Here is a 19,578-nt window from a genome sequence, read left to right as displayed (position 1 = left end):
GTTTGTTATGAGACTTGAAATGAACTGAAGGTGAACATTATTTTGACACTTAGAGCGGGTTAGTTGCTTATCCCTTGAGTCTAAAAAGATGATTTGCATATATGTGGTTGCTTATTATTCTGCTCGTGCTTACCGCTATATCCTTCACTGAGTCCCGGGCCAGGGTACGTTTTCGCGCGCACATTTATTATATTAATCACCGAGCCCCTCACTAGAGGGTCGGGACACGTTATGTATATATATATGATGATGATATGATGATGTGATGATATGATGATATGATGATATGATGATATGATGATATGATGATATGGAGATGATGGTGGCCAGGAGGGCATATTCCTTATTACCGAGTCCCTCAGGAAAGGGCCGGGACACGTCTATGTTTATGTTATGATGCTATGATTTTAAATTACCGAGTCCCTCATAAAAAGGGCCGGGACACGTCATGTATGTTTTATACAGAATGATTATGCAGCTTTGACTACAAAACTCTATAATAGCAATGATATGAGAATGATACAGATGAAATATGTTCAAAGGCAAGTTTTATGAAATTCTGTTGTTGCAATGCATCCTATGTACCGTGTCTCAATATAAGTCTATACTATGTTTCAAGCTTTACATATTCAGTACATATTCCGTACTGACCCCCTTCCTTCGGGGGGCTGCGTTCATGCCCGCAGGTACAGACGCTCGCTTTGGAGATCCGCCAGCTTAGATCATCTTGCAGCTATTTTGGACTGCTCCTTTGTTCCGGAGCTAGCTTGTGGTATAACCTCCTTATGTTGTGTCCGTATGTGTTTATTTGGGTACGGCGGGGCCCTGTCCCGCCACATAATACGGTCGTTAGTCTTAGAAGTCTGTGGACATCGGTGTGGGTCTGTTTACAGTTGTTGATGCGTTTTATGTTTTGACTTAAGTTTGGGGCGTACCCAGTCGTAATGGCAGCCTTGTCGGCTTGCATATGTGTGTATGTTTGGTATTTTGTATATCGTGGCAGCCTTGTCGGCTTGCTTAGGAATATATATAAATGTTGTTGTTTGATAAGTGCAACTCCTCGGGAGATGGATGACTAAGGCATACAGAACTTGACAAATCTAAATAACTCACTATCTTCTTACATTCAAATGAGATCATGACATGCTAATTATAAATTATTAGAGTTAACAGATAAATATGAGTGTCCAATTCGGGCACAAGTCACGGCCTACGGGGTTGGGTCGTGACAAAAGTGGTATCAGAGCGGTCAAATCCTCGAAGTGTCCACAGACTGTGTCTAGTAGAGTCTTGTTTATCGATGTGTTGTGCACCACGTTTATAAACAGGAAGCTACAGGACATTTAGGATGTCATCTTTTCTTCTCATTCTAGATCGTGCGATAGAGCTGTATTATCAGGATAAATGTTTCCCTAACAGATTGCTATGTTTTCAGCGATGCCTCCAAAGAAGGCGACAGCCGCCCAGAAGGGCAAAGCGGTAGTTGGGGAGACCAGTGGGACCCGGAGGGTCACTAGAGCTTATTCCCAATATGTGCCTGGGATTAGGATTCAGTCAGCGAGCTCCGCTACACCATCACTATCAGAGGAGCCTAGGGCAGCAGCAGCTGCAGGTCAGGAGACAGACTTACGACCAGCTCCTGCGGCTCCAGCACCCGAGCCTCCAGCTCCCCAGCCAGGGGCAGAGGATAGGGCTATGCGTGAAGCAGTACAGTTATTGACTAGGTTGGTATCGGGACAGGCTCGCAGACGTGGGTTAGGAGGTGATGATGCGGATAGACGCGACAGTTTGAGGGTTCGCGATTTTCTGACTTGTAAACCCCCAGAGTTCTATGGGTCAAAGCCCGCAGAGGATCCACAGGAGTTTATTCGACAGATGCTGCGTACGTTGCGGGTGACTAAATCTTCCGAGACTGAGTCGGTCGAATTGGCTTCCTATCAGTTGCGGGATGTGGCAGTTAATTGGTATGAGTCCTGGGAGTTGTCCAGGGGTGAGGATGCTCCACCAGCAGTATGGGACGAGTTCGTAGAGGCTTTTCTGGGTCATTTTCTGCCTCCAGAGATGAGGCGAGCCAGAGTTGACAGATTTATACACCTGAGGCAGAATGGTAGAAGTGTTCGGGACTATAGCATCGAGTTTGATTCGCTGGCTAGGTACGCGCCCGCTATGGTAGCTGACATGACAGATAGGGTGCATCGTTATGTAATGGGCTTGGATAATTATTTGATTGATAGCTGCATGGCAATGGCATCTCAGCCCGGTAAAAATATCGCTCGAGTGCAGGCATATGCCCAGGGAGTTGAGGGTCGACAGAGAGGGCGTCGATTTGATAGGGAGCAGGACAGGGGTAAACATAAGAGAGCTAGATCAGCTGGGTATCATTCTGGTGACTTTCGGGGCGGGCAGCCCCAACAGCAGTATAGTCGATATCCTTCCCAGCCGGCACGGAGTGCACCTTCACGATTTACTGGTAGAAGGTTTGATAGCACGGGGTATTCGGGAGCTGGTCAAAGCTCCATGACTTCAGGGTTCCAGACGCACAGGAATTCGGGCCAGATGAGACCACCTGTACCCCCATGTCCTCAATGTGGCAGACGCCATCCAGGGGAATGCCGTCTTATTACTGGTGCTTGCTTTTCTTGCGGCCGTCAGGGCCATACTATGAGGGAATGTCGATTTGGGGGTGGGGCAGGTGGGCCAGCTCAGCCTACGGGATCAGTTGCGGGTTCTTCTTCTTCTTCAGTTGCTATGCGCCCTATGGGGCAAGGTATTCCGACACCAGCAGGTCGTGGCAGAGGCCGTGGAGGGGCTTCTAGTTCTGGCGGTCCTTCCAACCGCTTATATGCTTTAGCCAGCAGACAGGATCAGGAAGCGTCGCCAAATGTGGTCACAGGTACATTATCGATTTTCTCCCAAGATGTATATGCATTGATAGACCCCGGTTCCATATTATCATATATTTCCCCTTTTGTTGCTAGTAAAATTGGGATAAAATCTGAACCTATAGAACCATTTGAGGTAGCTACACCAGTAGGGGATTTTGTCTTGGCAGAGCTAGTATATAAAGATTGTTTGGTAGTCATATGTAATCGCTGTACCAGGGCAGATTTGATAGAGTTAGCTATGACTGAGTTCGATGTTATTATGGGGATGGATTGGTTAGCTTCCTACTATGCTAACGTTGATTGCCGAGGCAAATTAGTTCGGTTTCAGTTTCCAGGGGAACCAATTATAGAGTGGAGGGGGAACACAGCATCGCCGAGGGGTAAGTTTATTTCATACCTCAAGGCAAGGAAGATGGTTAGAAAAGACTATATTTATCACCTAGTTCGTGTGCATGACTTGAAAGCAGAATCACCGACTCTACAATCTGTCCCGATGGTTAATGAATTTCCAGGTGTATTTCCAGATGAACTTCCAGGCCTTCCTCCTGAACGTGAGATAGAGTTCACTATAGATGTATTGCCAGACACTCAACCTATATCTATTCCTCCTTACAGAATGGCACCTGCAGAGTTGAAAGAATTGAAGGAGCAACTGAGAGATTTGCTGGAAAAGGGTTTCATCAGGCCCAGTACATCACCTTGGGGAGCACCAGTATTATTTGTACGGAAGAAAGATGGGTCGCTGCGAATGTGCATTGATTATAGGCAGCTGAACAAAATCACGATAAAGAACAGATATCCCCTCCCAAGGATTGATGATTTATTTGATCAGTTGCAGGGTGCTAAATGCTTCTCAAAGATAGACTTGCGGTCAGGTTATCACCAGGTGCGGGTAAGGGAGACAGATATTCCGAAGACTGCATTCAGGACTCGATATGGACATTACGAGTTTAGAGTGATGTCTTTTGGGCTGACCAATGCTCCAGCAGTGTTCATGGACTTGATGAACAGGGTGTTTAAGCCATTCCTTGACTTGTTCGTGATTGTATTCATTGATGATATTCTGATCTATTCACGATCGGAAGAAGAGCATGCAGAGCATTTGAGGACAGTACTCAGGGTACTCCAGCTCCAGAAGTTATATGCTAAGTTCTCTAAATGTGAATTCTGGTTGACTTATGTAGCATTTCTGGGGCATATTGTTGGAGCAGATGGTATTCGGGTAGACTCGCAGAAAATCGAAGCGGTCAAAACCTGGCCTAGACCTACGACGCCTACTGAGGTACGTAGTTTTCTGGGGCTAGCAGGGTATTACAGGAGATTTGTAGAAAAGTTTGCCTCTATTTCAGCGCCTTTAACGAGGCTAACACAGAAGGTGGCTAAATTCCAGTGGACCGATGCTTGTGAACGGAGTTTTCAATTATTGAAAGATAAGTTGACTACAGCTCCTGTTCTAACTCTTCCTGAAGGGCCAGATGGCTATGTTGTTTATTGTGATGCTTCCGGTGTTGGGTTGGGTTGCGTGTTGATGCAGCACGGCAGAGTTATAGCCTATGCCTCCCGAAACTCAGGAAACATGAGAGAAATTATCCTACACATGACCTGGAGTTGGCAGCAGTGATACATGCTTTGAAGATATGGAGACATTATCTGTATGGCGTGCATGTTGATATTTATATAGATCATAAGAGTCTCCAGTATATTTTTAAGCAGAAGGAACTGAATTTACGACAGAGGAGATGGTTAGAGTTGCTGAAGGATTATGATGTTGATATTCTATATCACCCAGGAAAGGCTAATGTGGTAGCAGATGCACTCAGCCATAAATCTATGGCTTGTTTGGCCGGCGTACAACCAGAAAAGAAGGAGATAGTTCGTGAGATCCATCAGCTAGCTAGTCTTGGAGTTCGTTTGGCTGATGCTGATAATGGTAGCATTATTGTACGAGGTGTTGCTGAGTCCTCTATTGTAGAAGAGGTAAAGAGACGGCAATATGAGGATCCTGTTCTGGTACATTATAGAGATACTGCACTTCAGAAGGATGAGACCCCATTTAAGATGTCAGCCGATGGAGTACTACGATACAGAGACAGATTATGTGTACCTGAGGTTGCAGGGTTGCGGCAGCAGGTAATGGGGGAAGCACACTATGCTCGTTATTCTATTCACCCGGGATCGACAAAAATGTATCATGATCTTAGGTGTTTGTACTGGTGGGACGGCATGAAAAAGGACATAGCAGAATTTGTGGCCCAGTGTCCAAATTGTCAGCAGGTCAAGATAGAGCACCAGAAGCCTAGAGGGCTATTGCAGGAGATGGAAATTCCAACCTGGAAATGGGAAGTAATTAATATGGACTTCGTCACAGGTTTCCCTCGCACTCCACGGAAGAATGACTCTGTCTGGGTTATTGTTGATAGACTGACAAAATCAGCCCACTTCCTTCCAGTCAGGACTACGTACTCAGCTGAGGATTATGCCCGATTGTATCTTAAGGAGATAGTGTGACTTCATGGAGTTCCCACAGCTATTATCTCAGATAGAGGGGCCCAGTTTACAGCTAACTTCTGGAGATCCTTCCAGGAGGGATTGGGGACACAGGTGAGTCTCAGCACCGCATTTCATCCTCAGACTGACGGGCAGGCTGAGCGTACCATCCAGACGCTACAAGATATGTTGAGAGCTTGTGTTATTGATTTCAAAGGCAGCTGAGAGGATCAGTTGCCGCTTATCGAGTTTGCTTACAATAACAGTTACCACTCTAGCATTCAGATGGCGCCGTACGAAGCCCTGTATGGCAGGAAATGCAGATCCCCTATAGGCTGGTTTGATGTTGGCGAGGCTAAGCTGATAGGCCCAGATATGGTTCAGCAGGCTGTCGATAAGGTGAAACTTATTCAGGAAAGATTACTGGCAGCTCAGAGTCGGCAGAAGGCGTATGCGGATAATCGACGTCGACACTTGGAATTTCAGGTTGACGATTGGGTGTTCTTGAAAGTGTCACCCATGAAGGGTGTTATGAGGTTCGGCAAGAAAGGGAAGTTGAACCCAAGGTACATTGGACCTTATCAGGTCATTCGTAAGGTAGGCCAAGTTGCTTACGAGTTAGACCTGCCAGCGGATTTGGCAGCAGTACATCCGGTCTTCCATGTGTCCATGCTTCGGAAGTATATAGGCGATCCTTCCAGGGTGTTCCCTACAGACGATATTCAGGTAACAGAGGAGCTATCATATGAAGAGCAACCTATTGCCATACTTGATCGACAAATCAGGAGGTTACGAACAAAAGATGTGGCGTCGGTTAAAGTGTTGTGGCGGAACAATAATAGGGAGGAGATGACTTGGGAGGCTGAAGAGGAGATGAAAAAGAAATATCCTCACTTGTTTTCCACATCTACAGGTAATTTAAACTCCCTTACTTGATTGTGTTAACTTGTCTGCTCAATTTATATGTTAGCAATAAGGAAAACCCTTCCCAAAACCCTTATAGAACCTAACAGGATAAAATCGAAATTCGAGGACGAATGTTCTAAAGGTGGGGAGGATGTTATGTCCCGTATTTTCATACGTCGGGACATTTTAAAATAAGCGCGACAAGTTAAAGGCAAGACTATCTTAAGATATGAAGTAGAGATTTTAACTTCCGGTTTCGTGTCGAGTCACAATTTATTCACAATTCACGTGTGGCATTAAACTAGTAATGTAAAATTGGGATTAAACTAACCATAATTGGATTAATAAATGGGATTGGAAAGACCAAAAATCAGTCCATTTAAATGGACATAGCTAGCCGTGCACTATAGTGCCTTGGTCAAATAATATTGACCCAAGTTAGTGTGATACACATGTCCAAAGCATTGAGGGAGTGTATATACAAAATAATCTGATTCATATCTCACTACATTACACCATTTCAACACTACAAAGTGAGAGAACACTTAGAGAGAGAGAGGGAAACTCTCGGCCAAGAGCTAGCCGAGAGTGAGGTCCAAAAATCTGCTCAAAATTCCAGTTTTTCTCCATCAAATTTACCCCTCATCTAGTGTGTCAGAAGGTGTATTAGTTGTTGAAGAGAAACAAGAAAGTGAAGCACTTAATAGAGTTGAAGTTTCGGCCAAGTGAAGCACGAGATTGAAAGGTAAGAATGTTTGTTGTTTCTTGTGTTGCATGATGATTTGAATGTATAGTTCATGCATGTTGTTGTTGGATTGTGGTTGTAGTTGAAGTAGAGAGTGAGCCATGTGTGAGGTGGGTTCATGACTGATTTCATTGTGCATGTATTGTTAGTGAATTGAATATGTATCAACATATGTAAATGAACAAAGATTGTGGGAGTTTGGTTGTGATGTTGCATGTTGGCTATTGGACTGTTTTTGCTCGAATTTAAAATGAATCATGTGTTGAAGATTCTGATGAAGTCATGCTTAATCTTGTTGAACATGTATTGGAAATGAATTGAATGCATTGTAGTTGGATAAACTAATGAAAATCATGAAGTTGGAGTAGTTGTGATGAAACCGGGTAGGGGCTGTTTTGGACGAATTCATGGACTGTTTTGGGCTATAATTTGATTGTTGTTGTTGTGGACATTGTAGTGTATTGTATGCATGTTGAATATGTAAATTAAGGTGTTCAAGAAACGAATTATGTTGAGGGGTAAGGGCAGTCCAAAAACCGTGGACAGTTTTAGGGATTAGAAGTGAAATTGTGTGTGTTGAATGTTGGTTTTTGTTGCAAACGTGTAGTGAATGTAAAATGCCATGATTCAAGTTAAAACTGAACTTATTGTGGGATGTTGTAAGAGTGAAGATGATGCTGAAACAGTTCCAAGATTCATGAAAGTAAAGTCATTAAAAGTGTTGTGTTGTTGCAAGTTAAAACTGGAAATTTGCTAAGTAAGAATGGAAATGATGTGTGTGTTGGTTTGCCGTGTGTATGAGACTGTTTTTGATGGTGTATGGACTGCACAAGTTCCCTAAGTCATGCTTAAACAAGTTTTGATCAATATATGAAAGAACGACTAGCCATGTTAGCTTGTAACGCTAGTTGGGTTAAATGCGAACGAAACGTCGTTTAATTGTTAGAAAGGAGTTGTGAATGTCACAATACGTGTTGAATGCCCTTGTAGACTAATTGTAGTTCTTCACATCTTGATATAGGATAGGTATTGTTGGGCAGCAAGTACAAGTTAGAATACAACTAAATGCAAAAGGTATGTAAAGCCTATTCCTTCTTTCTTTTGGCATGTCCTAGACGTAAGAATGAAACGATATGAATTTTGGGGTAAATTCTATTCTCTAGTTTCATGTATGGCTTATGAATCTGTATTTCACTAATGTTATTGTCATGTACCTACAGTATGAGTGACTAATGAACGATGCATGAAAGTTCCTATACTTAAAGAATTGCACAACTAAAGACATACTTGACTTCCAAAAGCTATACCATATTAAAGTGACATATGTACATGAAGTCTAAAACGTTTCTTGTAATAGTTTGTTATGAGACTTGAAATGAACTGAAGGTGAACATTATTTTGACACTTAGAGCGGGTTAGTTTCTTATCCCTTGAGTCTAAAAAGATGATTTGCATATATGTGGTTGCTTATTATTCTGCTCGTGCTTACCGCTATATCCTTCACTGAGTCCCGGGCCAGGGTACGTTTTCGTGCGCACATTTATTATATTAATCACCGAGCCCCTCACTAGAGGGCCGGGACACGTTATGTATATATATATATGATGATGATATGATGATGTGATGATATGATGATATGATGATATGATGATATGGAGATGATGGTGGCCAGGAGGGCATATTCCTTATTACCGAGTCCCTCAGGAAAGGGCCGGGACACGTCTATGTTTATGTTATGATGCTATGATTTTAGATTACCGAGTCCCTCATAAAAAGGGTCGGGACACGTCATGTATGTTTTATACAGAATGATTATGCAGCTTTGACTACAAAACTCTATAATAGCAATGATATGAGAATGATACAGATGAAATATGTTCAAAGGCAAGTTTTATGAAATTCTGTTGTTGCAATGCATCCTATGTACCGTGTCTCAATATAAGTCTATACTATGTTTCAAGCTTTACATATTCAGTACATATTCTGTACTGACCCCCTTCCTTCGGGGGGCTGCGTTCATGCCCGCAGGTACAGACGCTCGCTTTGGAGATCCGCCAGCTTAGATCATCTTTCAGCTATTTTGGACTGCTCCTTTGTTCCGAAGCTAACTTGTGGTATAACCTCCTTATGTTGTGTCCGTATGTGTTTATTTGGGTACGGCGGGGCCCTGTCCCGCCACATAATACGGTCATTACTCTTAGAAGTCTGTGGACATCGGTGTGGGTCTGTTTACAGTTGTTGATGCGTTTTATGTTTTGACTTAAGTTTGGGGCGTACCCAGTCGTAATGGCAGCCTTGTCGGCTTGGATATGTGTGTATGTTTGGTATTTTGTATATCGTGGCAGCCTTGTCGGCTTGCTTAGGAATATATATAAATGTTGTTGTTTGATAAGTCCAACTCCTCGGGAGATGGATGACTAAGGCATACAGAACTTGACAAATCTAAATAACTCACTATCTTCTTACATACAAATGAGATCATGACATGCTAATTATAAATTATTAGAGTTAACAGATAAATATGAGTGTCCAATTCGGGCACAAGTCACGGCCTACGGGGTTGGGTCGTGACAAATGATTATAACTATTAGCAACCAAACATCTTCATGTCCTTGATGTCAGAAAATCATACCAAAACGACATAAGTGTTTACATTCCAATTCGATACAAACTTATATCATTCTAACTTCATTTACAATCCAAACATCACAACAACACTCTAACACATTAAACAAACTTAATCAATTCCATTCCATAGCCAACATACCACACGGCCAAGAACCCTCTTTGCCAACTTCAACTAAATCATTCAACTTTCAATCCCAATATGCATATCATCACAATCACAACTAGAATATAACATGGATTCAACACATTATAGGTATACAATACACCCATACCAACAGCTACATGTACATACCCCACACCCACCTTGCAAACTTCCATTTTCCCATACAATCAACACATTTCTATATACTACAACACAAACAAAACTCAACAACACAATAAAAAGGTAGAAATTCTTACCTTTTCTTCAAGTCTTCTTCACTTGGAGATATCATCACTTTGGTGATTCTAATGCTCCCCACTCCAATCCAACTATACCAAGTTACAAAGGAACCTTGACTTAGTAGGAAATCAACAAGAAATAAATTTTTGGAGCAATATTTTTGGTAGCTAATTTTCTAGCCCAAACCCGAGAACCCTCCTTGCTCTCTCTATTTTTTTGTTCTTGCTTATCTTGTTCTTGACTTGTCTTGATAATTATCCTAACATATACTAGTTGATCACATGACTAGCACATGATCAACTAGATGGGTTTGGGCCAAATTCAATGGCTTGGCCGGCCACCCCTACTCTCTTTGGGCCTCAATTTGTTTCACATTTTACAAGCCCAATAACTTGTGAATCATATTTTGTAATTCCCGAAACTAATTTCCGAAATTCCAAAATTACCCTTAGCCTTGTCCCACACTTTCATGACTCTATTCTTTCATGCATAACTCTTATGTTCAACAAAATATCAAATTTGACCTCATATCTCAAGAATCCATTATTTATCGAATTTTTTCCCAACGTGTGAAAACACGGGTTATAACATCCTCCCCCCCTTTAGAACATTCGTCCTCGAATGTAAAATTAATCTTATAGGGTTTGAAAACACTTTGGGGGAGTTCATGGTTACAAACAACACATATGACATACGATTGGAATTGAAATGAAACTAAGCAGGGGTTTAAGGTTACCTGTGGACACAGGGAACAGATGAGGATATTTCTTCTTCATTTCTTCCTCGGACTCCCAGGTCATTTCTTCCCTATTGTTGTTCCGCCACAGCACCTTAACAGAGGCTACATCTTTGTTCCGGAGATTCTTAACTGGCGGTCTAGAATGGCTACGGGCTGCTCCTCGTAAGATAACTGCTCCGTCACCTGAATATCATCTGCAGGAAATATTCTGGAGGGATCACCGATGCATTTGCGGAGCATAGATACATGGAATACCGGATGTACCGCTTCCAAATCAGATGGCAGATCTAACTCATAGGCGACGTTGCCAATTTTACGCACAATCAGATAAGGCCCAATATAATGCGGACTGAGCTTACCCTTTCTACCGAACCGCATCACGCCTTTCATAGGCAATACCTTCAGAAATACACAATCGCCTACCTGAAACTTCAACGGTCGACGCCGTTTATCCGCGTATGACTTCTGTCGACTCTGGGCTGCTAACAGTCGCTCTCGAATAAGTTTCACCTTGTCCACGGCCTGCTGGACCATATCTGGGCCAATCAACTCTGTCTCGCCAATATCAAACCAGCCGATCGGCGACCTGCATTTCCTACCATATAAAGCCTCGTATGGAGCCATCTGGATGCTAGAATGGTAACTGTTATTATATGCAAACTCAATCAACGGCAAGTGATCATCCCAGCTGCCTCTGAAATCAATAACGCAGGCCCGCAACATATCCTCCAGCGTCTGTATAGTGCGCTCGGCCTGTCCATCGCTCTGAGGATGAAAAGCTGTGCTCAGACTCACCTGAGTCCCTAGACCCTCCTGAAAAGACCTCCAGAAATGCGCCGTAAACTGGGCGCCTCTGTCAAAAATAATAGATAGAGGAACTCCGTGAAGCTTCACAATCTCTCTAATATAGAGCCTGGCATAATCCTCGGCGGAATAAGTAGTCCTGACGGGAAGGAAATGGGCTGATTTCGTCAGCCTATCCACAACGACCCAGATGGAATCATACTTCCGTGGAGTGCGAGGCAAACCTGTAATGAAATCCATATTAATAACCTCCCACTTCCAAGTCGGGATTTCCATCTCCTGCAACAGTCCACCCGGCTTCTGATGCTCAATCTTGACCTGCTGACAATTAGGGCACTGGGCGACGAACTCTGCAACATCCCGCTTCATACCGTCCCACCAGTATGAGCATCGAAGATCATGGTACATCTTCGTAGACCCAGGATGGACCGAATAGCGAGCATAATGTGCCTCGCTCATAACCTGCTGCCGAAGGCCTGCAATATCAGGTACACACAACCTGCCTCTGTATAACAAAGTGCCGTCCGGTGAAAACTCGAACGGAGTCCTCTCCTTATCATAGGCTGTGTCTCTGTACCGAGATAAGACAGGATCTTCGTATTGACGCCTTTTAATATCGTTCCTGATGGATGACTCAGAAACCCCTCGAACAGAAATCTGGGTATCTCCAGAATCGGCTAGGCGAACCCCGAGACTAGCCAACTACTGAATATCACGGGCTATCTCTCTCTTGTCTGGCTGTAGATCGGCCAAACTGCCCATAGACTTCCGACTGAGCGCATCTGCAACAACGTTAGCCTTACCCGGATGATACAAAATATCCACGTCATAATCTTTCAGAAGCTCTTGCCACCTCCGCTGCCGCAAATTAAGCTCTCTCTGTCTGAAAATATACTGGAGACTCTTATGATCAGTATAGATATCCACATGAACGCCATATAAATAGTGACTCCATATCTTCAGAGCATGAATCACCGCTGCGAGCTCCAGATCGTGGGTAGGATAATTCTTCTCATGCTTTTTGAGCTGCCGGGAAGCATACGCTATAACTCTGCCGTGCTGCATCAATACACAGCCTAACCCCATACCAGAAGTGTCACAATAAATAACATACCCGTCCGGTCCCTCTGGAAGAGTCAGAACTGGGGATGTAGTCTGCTTCTCCTTCAGCAACTAGAAGCTCCGTTCACAAGTGTCAGACCACTGGAACTTAGCTCCCTTCTGAGTCAGCCTTGTCAAAGGCGCTGAAATCGAAGAAAACTTCTCCACAAACCTCCTGTAATAACCTGCTAACCCCAGGAAACTGCGTACCTCTGTGGGCGTCATAGGTCTGGGCCAATTCTTCACCGCCTCAATCTTCTGTGTGTCCACCCGGACACCATCAGCTGCAATAATATGCCCCAAGAAAGCCACTGAAGACAGCCAGAATTCACACTTAGAAAATTTGGCATATAATTTCTGATGCCGGAGTACCCCTAATACCAATCTCAGATGATCTGCGTGCTCTGCCTCAGACCGAGAATAAACCAGGATATCATCAATGAATACAATTACAAACATATCCAAGAATGGCCTGAATACCCGGTTCATCAAATCCATGAATACTGCGGGGGCATTAGTAAGCCTAAAAGATATAACCCTAAACTCATAATGCCCATATCGGGTCCGGAAAGCTGTCTTAGGGATATCGGCCTCTCGTACTCGCACCTGGTGGTAACCGGATCGAAGATCTATCATCGAAAAACACTTAGCGCCCTGCAGCTGATCAAACAAATCATCAATCCTGGGGAGGGGGTATTTATTCTTTATAGTTACCTTATTCAGCTGCCGATAATTAATACACATACGCAGCGACCCGTCTTTCTTACGCACAAATAATACCGGGGCTCCCCAAGGCGAAGTACTGGGTCTGATGAAACCCTTATCCAACAAATCTTTCAGCTGCTCCTTCAACTCCTTTAATTCTGCAGGCGCCATTCTGTACGGAGGAATAGAGATAGGCTGAGTGTCTGGGAGTAAGTCAATAGAGAAGTCTATCTCCCGCTCTGGAGGAAGACCTTGAAGCTCGTCGGGGAAAACATCTGGAAACTCATTAACCACGGGGACTGACTGAAGTGTCGGCATCTCTGCTCCCAAGTCTTGCACCCGTACCAGATGATAGATATAACCCTTTCTGATCATTTTCTTCGCCTTAAGGTACGAAATAAACTTACCCTTCGGCGATGCTGTATTACCAGCCCATTCTATAACTGGCTCCCCAGGAAACTGGAAGCGAACCACCTTATTCTGGCAGTCAACATTAGCGTAACAGGAAGCTAGCCAATCCATACCCATAATAACATCAAATTCAGTCATATCTAACTCTACTAGATCTGCCTTAGTATCTTGGCTACATACAATCACAGAACAGTCTTTATAAACCTGTTTCGCTACAATAAAGTCCCCTATCGGTGTGGCTACCTCAAATGGCTCTATAGGTTCAGACATAATACCAATTGTACCGGCAACAAGTGGTGAAATATATGATAAAGTCGAACCTGGATCAATTAGTGCATACACAGACCGAGAGAAGACCAATAAAGTACCTGTAACGACATTAGGAGATGCCTCCTGATCCTGGCGGCTGGCCAAAGCATAAATGCGGTTCGAAGGACCACTAATACTAGAAGCTCCACCACGGCCTCTGCCGCGACCCGCCGGTGCTGGAAAACCCTGCCCCGTAGGGCGCATAGCCACTGACGAAGATGAAGACCCAGCGGCTGATTCGGTAGGATGCGCTGCACCACCCGAACTACCCTTATACGGGCAATCTCTCACAGAATGGCCCTGACGACCACAAGAAAAGCATGCACCGGTGGCCCTGTAGCACTCTCCCGGATGATATCTGCCACAAAGAGAACACTGAACCCTGGGTGGCCTCATCTGACCTGAAGCCCTGGAGCTCTGGCCCACTCCTGAATACCCTGGGCTATCGAACCTGCGACCTGTAGGCTGGGGAGGCGCGCTCTGCGCCGGCTGAGATGAAAATCTGCTAGGCTGCTGCGGCTGTTGGGGTTGTCTGCCCCGAAAATCTCCAGATGACCTGGCCCTCTTGGGCTGTCTCCGATCCTGGCCCCTGTCAGGCTGATGTCCTCCTCTGCCCCGATCCCCCATGCCCTGGGCGTGGGCCTGAATACGGGCAATGTCCATACCAGGCTGAGCAGCCAATACTAAGCAGCTATCAACAAAATACCGATCCAGCCCCATAATATATCTGTGCATCCGGTCCGCCATAGTAGCCACCACAGTAGGTGCATATCGGGCCAAGGAATCAAACTCCAAACTATAGTCATATGAATTATCTTTCGAACAACATTCGGAAACATATCAACTAGACTCATCGAACATCATAAATACGTATCAAACCATATGGAATAGCTTATGGAAGTCAATGACATTGGCCATCCTAGTGGCTCTAAGAATAGGATTTTCATGAAATTATACATATACGTCGAATGCTCATTTCATAAAGACCATGCCAAAAGAAAGAAGGGTTAGGCTTTACATACCTCGACCGCCTCCTAAGCTAATCACAACTCAAGTCTCGGGCTCCCCACGATCTACAATAACGTTATTAATTACCCAACATTAGCTACAAGTACTTAGAAATTCAATTCTAATTAGCACTTGTCTACAAAAATCTCCCCTGTAAATACAACAACCCCGAGAATTCAACTCGGCCAAATTTATCAACAACCATACCAACAATCATTTCTACAACACCAACAATCAATTTGAAACATATTCTAACATTAGTAACTCGCACAACATTCGAAACGATCCAACCAACTTTATTTCACCCGAAACTCTACAAATGCAACAAAAGCTACAACAACACATTTCTTTCTTTCAAATTCGTAAACTACAACATAAATTCATACTTTAGCAACTTCATTTTCACAATTACGTAAAACCATATTAAAATCACATTAGTAACCTTCTTCATTACGTAGCTTATCAACATTCAATTTAACTACGTACATCCAAGCCAATATCAACGCTCACATATTCATTACTAATCCGAGATCATTCAAATACAATTCAAGAACCTTTCAAACAATCTATGCAATATTCAAACAATTCTACCAACACACCATACTCCACCCGAAACCTCCCCAACTTCAACTTGAATCCTCAAATTCTCATTTTCATCATACAATACATATTAACAACAATCAAATTACTACATAGAAATTTGTTCATCTTTCCTACACAACATACACTTACACGGCTAACACCAACATGCATAGTTTCATGATTTTTATCCATTTCTACATACTACAACATACATAGACCCTCCATAACATATAAAAGAATATGAATTCTTACCTTTTTCCTCAACTTCCCACTTGAATAGAATTTTTTGAACTTGCCACCAAGGGTATTTTCTTGCTTCAATAGTTATACCACGTCGAAGAGGGTCTTTGAATTAGTGGGAATACCAGGAAAATTAATTTTTTTGAATTAAAGATTGAAGGCTTCAATCAATTTTTTTTTTCTTTTTTTTTTCGGCCGAGAGGCCTTCTTTTTTGCTCTCAATTTTTCTCTCTCTCTTGAATGTTCTTGAATGTTGAATGATATTATGATAATGGGTCCTCACTTTTATTGCTAATTTAACTTCCACATGGGCCTTGGCCCATGTACCCTTGGCCGACCACCTTGGCATTTTTTCCAAGCCCAACTCTTTTTTTTTTCTTTTTTTTCCAAGCCCAACTCTTTTTTTTTCTTTTTTTTCCAAGCCCATTTTTATTTCATGACAAATTTTAATTCATGAAAACTATTTTCCTAATTTCCAATTTTGCCCTTATCCTTCCTCAATATTTTCACATTAATATTTTCATGAACAACTTATGTATTAAACAAGAACAAAATATTGCCTTACCTCTTACTAGTCGCAATTATCTCAAATTAGCCGAATGTGCAAAATACGGGATATAACATCCTCCCCCCCTTTAGAACATTCGTCCTCGAATGTTAAACTAGTCTTATAGGGTCTTGTACGCATTTCGGGGGAGTTTGTTTTTATGGATAGCACCTATAAATCATTCACCAATCAATATAACCAATTAAGGAATTTAGATTACCTGTAGGTATAGGAAACAAGTGAGGATATTTCTTCTCCATCTCGTCTTCCGCTTCCCAGGTCATTTCTTCTCGGTTATTTTTTCGCCACAAGACCTTGACAGAAGGAACATCTTTGGTGCGCAGTCTCCTTACCTGACGATCCAGGATAGCTACCGGCTGTTCTTCGTAGGACAGCTCCTCTGTTACCTGAATATCTTCTATGGGAAATATTCTGGAAGGATCGCCAATACATTTGCGGAGCATTGATACAAGAAATACCGGATGTACTGCTTCCAGATCGGATGGTAAGTCTAATTCGTAGGCGACCTTGCCTATCTTCTGAACAATCTGATAAGGTCCAATATATCTCGGACTGAGCTTTCCTTTTCTGCCGAATCTCATTACACCTTTCATAGGTGATACTTTCAGGAATACCCAGTCACCAATCTGGAACTCCAACTGTCGACGTCGATTATCTGCTTATGATTTCTGTCGACTCTGGGCTGCTAATAACCGCTCCCGAATGAGTTTCATATCTGGACCAATTAATTTAGTTTCACCCACATCGAACCAACCAATCGGAGATCTGCATTTTCTACCATATAGGGCTTCATACGGCGCCATCTGAATGCTGGAATGATAACTATTATTATAAATGAATTCAATAAGTGGCAAATGATCATCCCAGCTACCTCTGAAATCAATAACACAGGCCCGTAGCATATCTTCCAGCGTCTGAATAGTACGCTCGGCCTGTCCATCAGACTGAGGATGGAATGCGGTGCTAAGACTCACCTGAGTCCCCAATCCTTCTTGAAATGACCTCCAGAAATTAGTTGTAAACTGAGCACCTCTGTCGGATATAATAGATATAGGAACTCCGTGAAGCCTTACTATCTCTTTAATATACAACCGGGCATAATCCTCAGCAGAATAGGTGGTCCTGACCGGAAAAAAATGGGTTGATTTTGTCAGTCTATCAACAATAACCCATATAGAATCATATATTTATGGAGTGCGCGGTAAACCTGTAATGAAATCTATATTAATTATTTCCCATTTCCAAGCTGGAATTTCCATTTCCTGTAACAATCCACCGGGCTTCTGATGCTCAATCTTAACCTGTTGGCAATTTGGGCACTGGGCAACGAACTCTGCAATGTCTCTTTTCATACCATCCCACCAATATAAACATCTGAGATCATGGTACATTTTAGTGGATCCAGGATGAACAGAATACCGAGCATAATGTGCCTCTCCCATAATCTGTCGCCTCAGCCCTGCAACGTCAGGTACACATAACCTGGCTCTATATAATAATGCTCCGTCAGGTGAGATCTCGAACTGGGTCTTCTCTTTATCAAGGGCCGCATCTCTTTACTGTACCAGAATAGGATCATCGTACTGTCGTCGTCTTACTTCTTCCATAATAGACGATTCAGCAACTTCTCGGACAGAAACCCCAATATTTCCAGAATCGGCCAAACGGACTCCAAGACTGGCTAGCTGATGAATTTCACGAACTAATTCTTTCCTTTCTAGCTGCACGTCAGTCAAACTGCCCACGGACTTGCGGCTAAGTGCATCTGCTACAACGTTGGATTTTCCCGGATGATACAAAATGTCAACGTCATAATCTTTCAATAACTCGAGCCATCTCCTTTGCCGCAAATTCAGTTCCTTTTGCTTAAAAATATACTGAAGGCTTTTGTGATCCGTATAAATATCAACATGAACCACATATAAGTATTGCCGCCATATCTTCAAAGCAAGAATTACCTCGGCTAATTCTAGGTCATGAGTGGGATAATTTCTCTCGTGCGGCCTGAGCTGCCGGGAGGCATAGGCTATAACTCGACCATGCTGCATGAATACACAACCTATCCCAATACCGGAAGCATCACAATAAATAACATACCCGTCTGGCCCCTCGGGAAGAGTTAGAACCGGAGCTGTAATCAATTTTTCCTTCAGCAACTGGAAACTGCGTTCACAAGCATCAGTCCACTGAAATTTTGCTGCCTTCTGAGTTAGCTTTGTTAATGGTGCTGCAATCGAAGCATAATTCTCCACGAACCTCCTGTAATACCCTGCTAATCCCAGAAAACTACGTACCTCAGTCGGTGTCGTAGGCCTAGGCCAATTCTTTACAGCTTCGATCTTCTGTGTGTCAACCCGAATAACATCAGCTCCGATAATATGCCCCAAAAATGCCACTGAAGTCAACCAGAATTCACATTTGGAGAACTTAGCATATAATTTCTGTTGCCGGAGTGTGCCGACTACTGTCCTCAGATAATCTGAATGCTCTTCTGCTGATCGTGAATAAATCAAAATATCATCAATAAACACGATCACAAACATGTCTAGAAACGGCCTGAATACCCGGTTCATCAAATCAATAAACACTATCGGGGCGTTGGTCATCCCAAAAGACATTACCCTGAACTCATAATGCCCATATCGGGTCCTGAAAGCAGTCTTTGGAATATCTGCCTCTCGTACCAACACCTGATGATAACCCGAGCGCAAATCTATCTTCGAAAAATATTTAGCACCCTGCAACTGGTCAAATAAATCATCAATCCGGGGAAGGGGATATTTATTCTATATAGTCACCTTATTCAACTGTCTGTAAACAATACACATCCGCAGTGACCCGTCTTTCTTCCTTACAAACAATACCGGTGCCCCCCAAGGTGACGTACTGGGTCTGATGAAGCCTTTTTCTAATAGATCCTTCAACTGCTCCTTCAATTCTTTCAATTCTGCAGGTGCCATCCTGTAAGGAGGAATAGATATAGGCTGAGTATCTGGCAGCACATCTATCGTGAACTCGATCTCCCGTTCAGCTGGAAAATACATCTGGAAATTCATTGACTACTGGGACTGACTGTAG

This window comes from Lycium barbarum, chromosome 4, assembly GCF_019175385.1.
Source record: "Lycium barbarum isolate Lr01 chromosome 4, ASM1917538v2, whole genome shotgun sequence".
In the NCBI taxonomy this organism is placed as follows: domain Eukaryota; kingdom Viridiplantae; phylum Streptophyta; class Magnoliopsida; order Solanales; family Solanaceae; genus Lycium; species Lycium barbarum.
The sequence above is the reverse complement of the archived record's forward strand: the minus strand, read 5'-3'. Positions refer to the sequence as shown.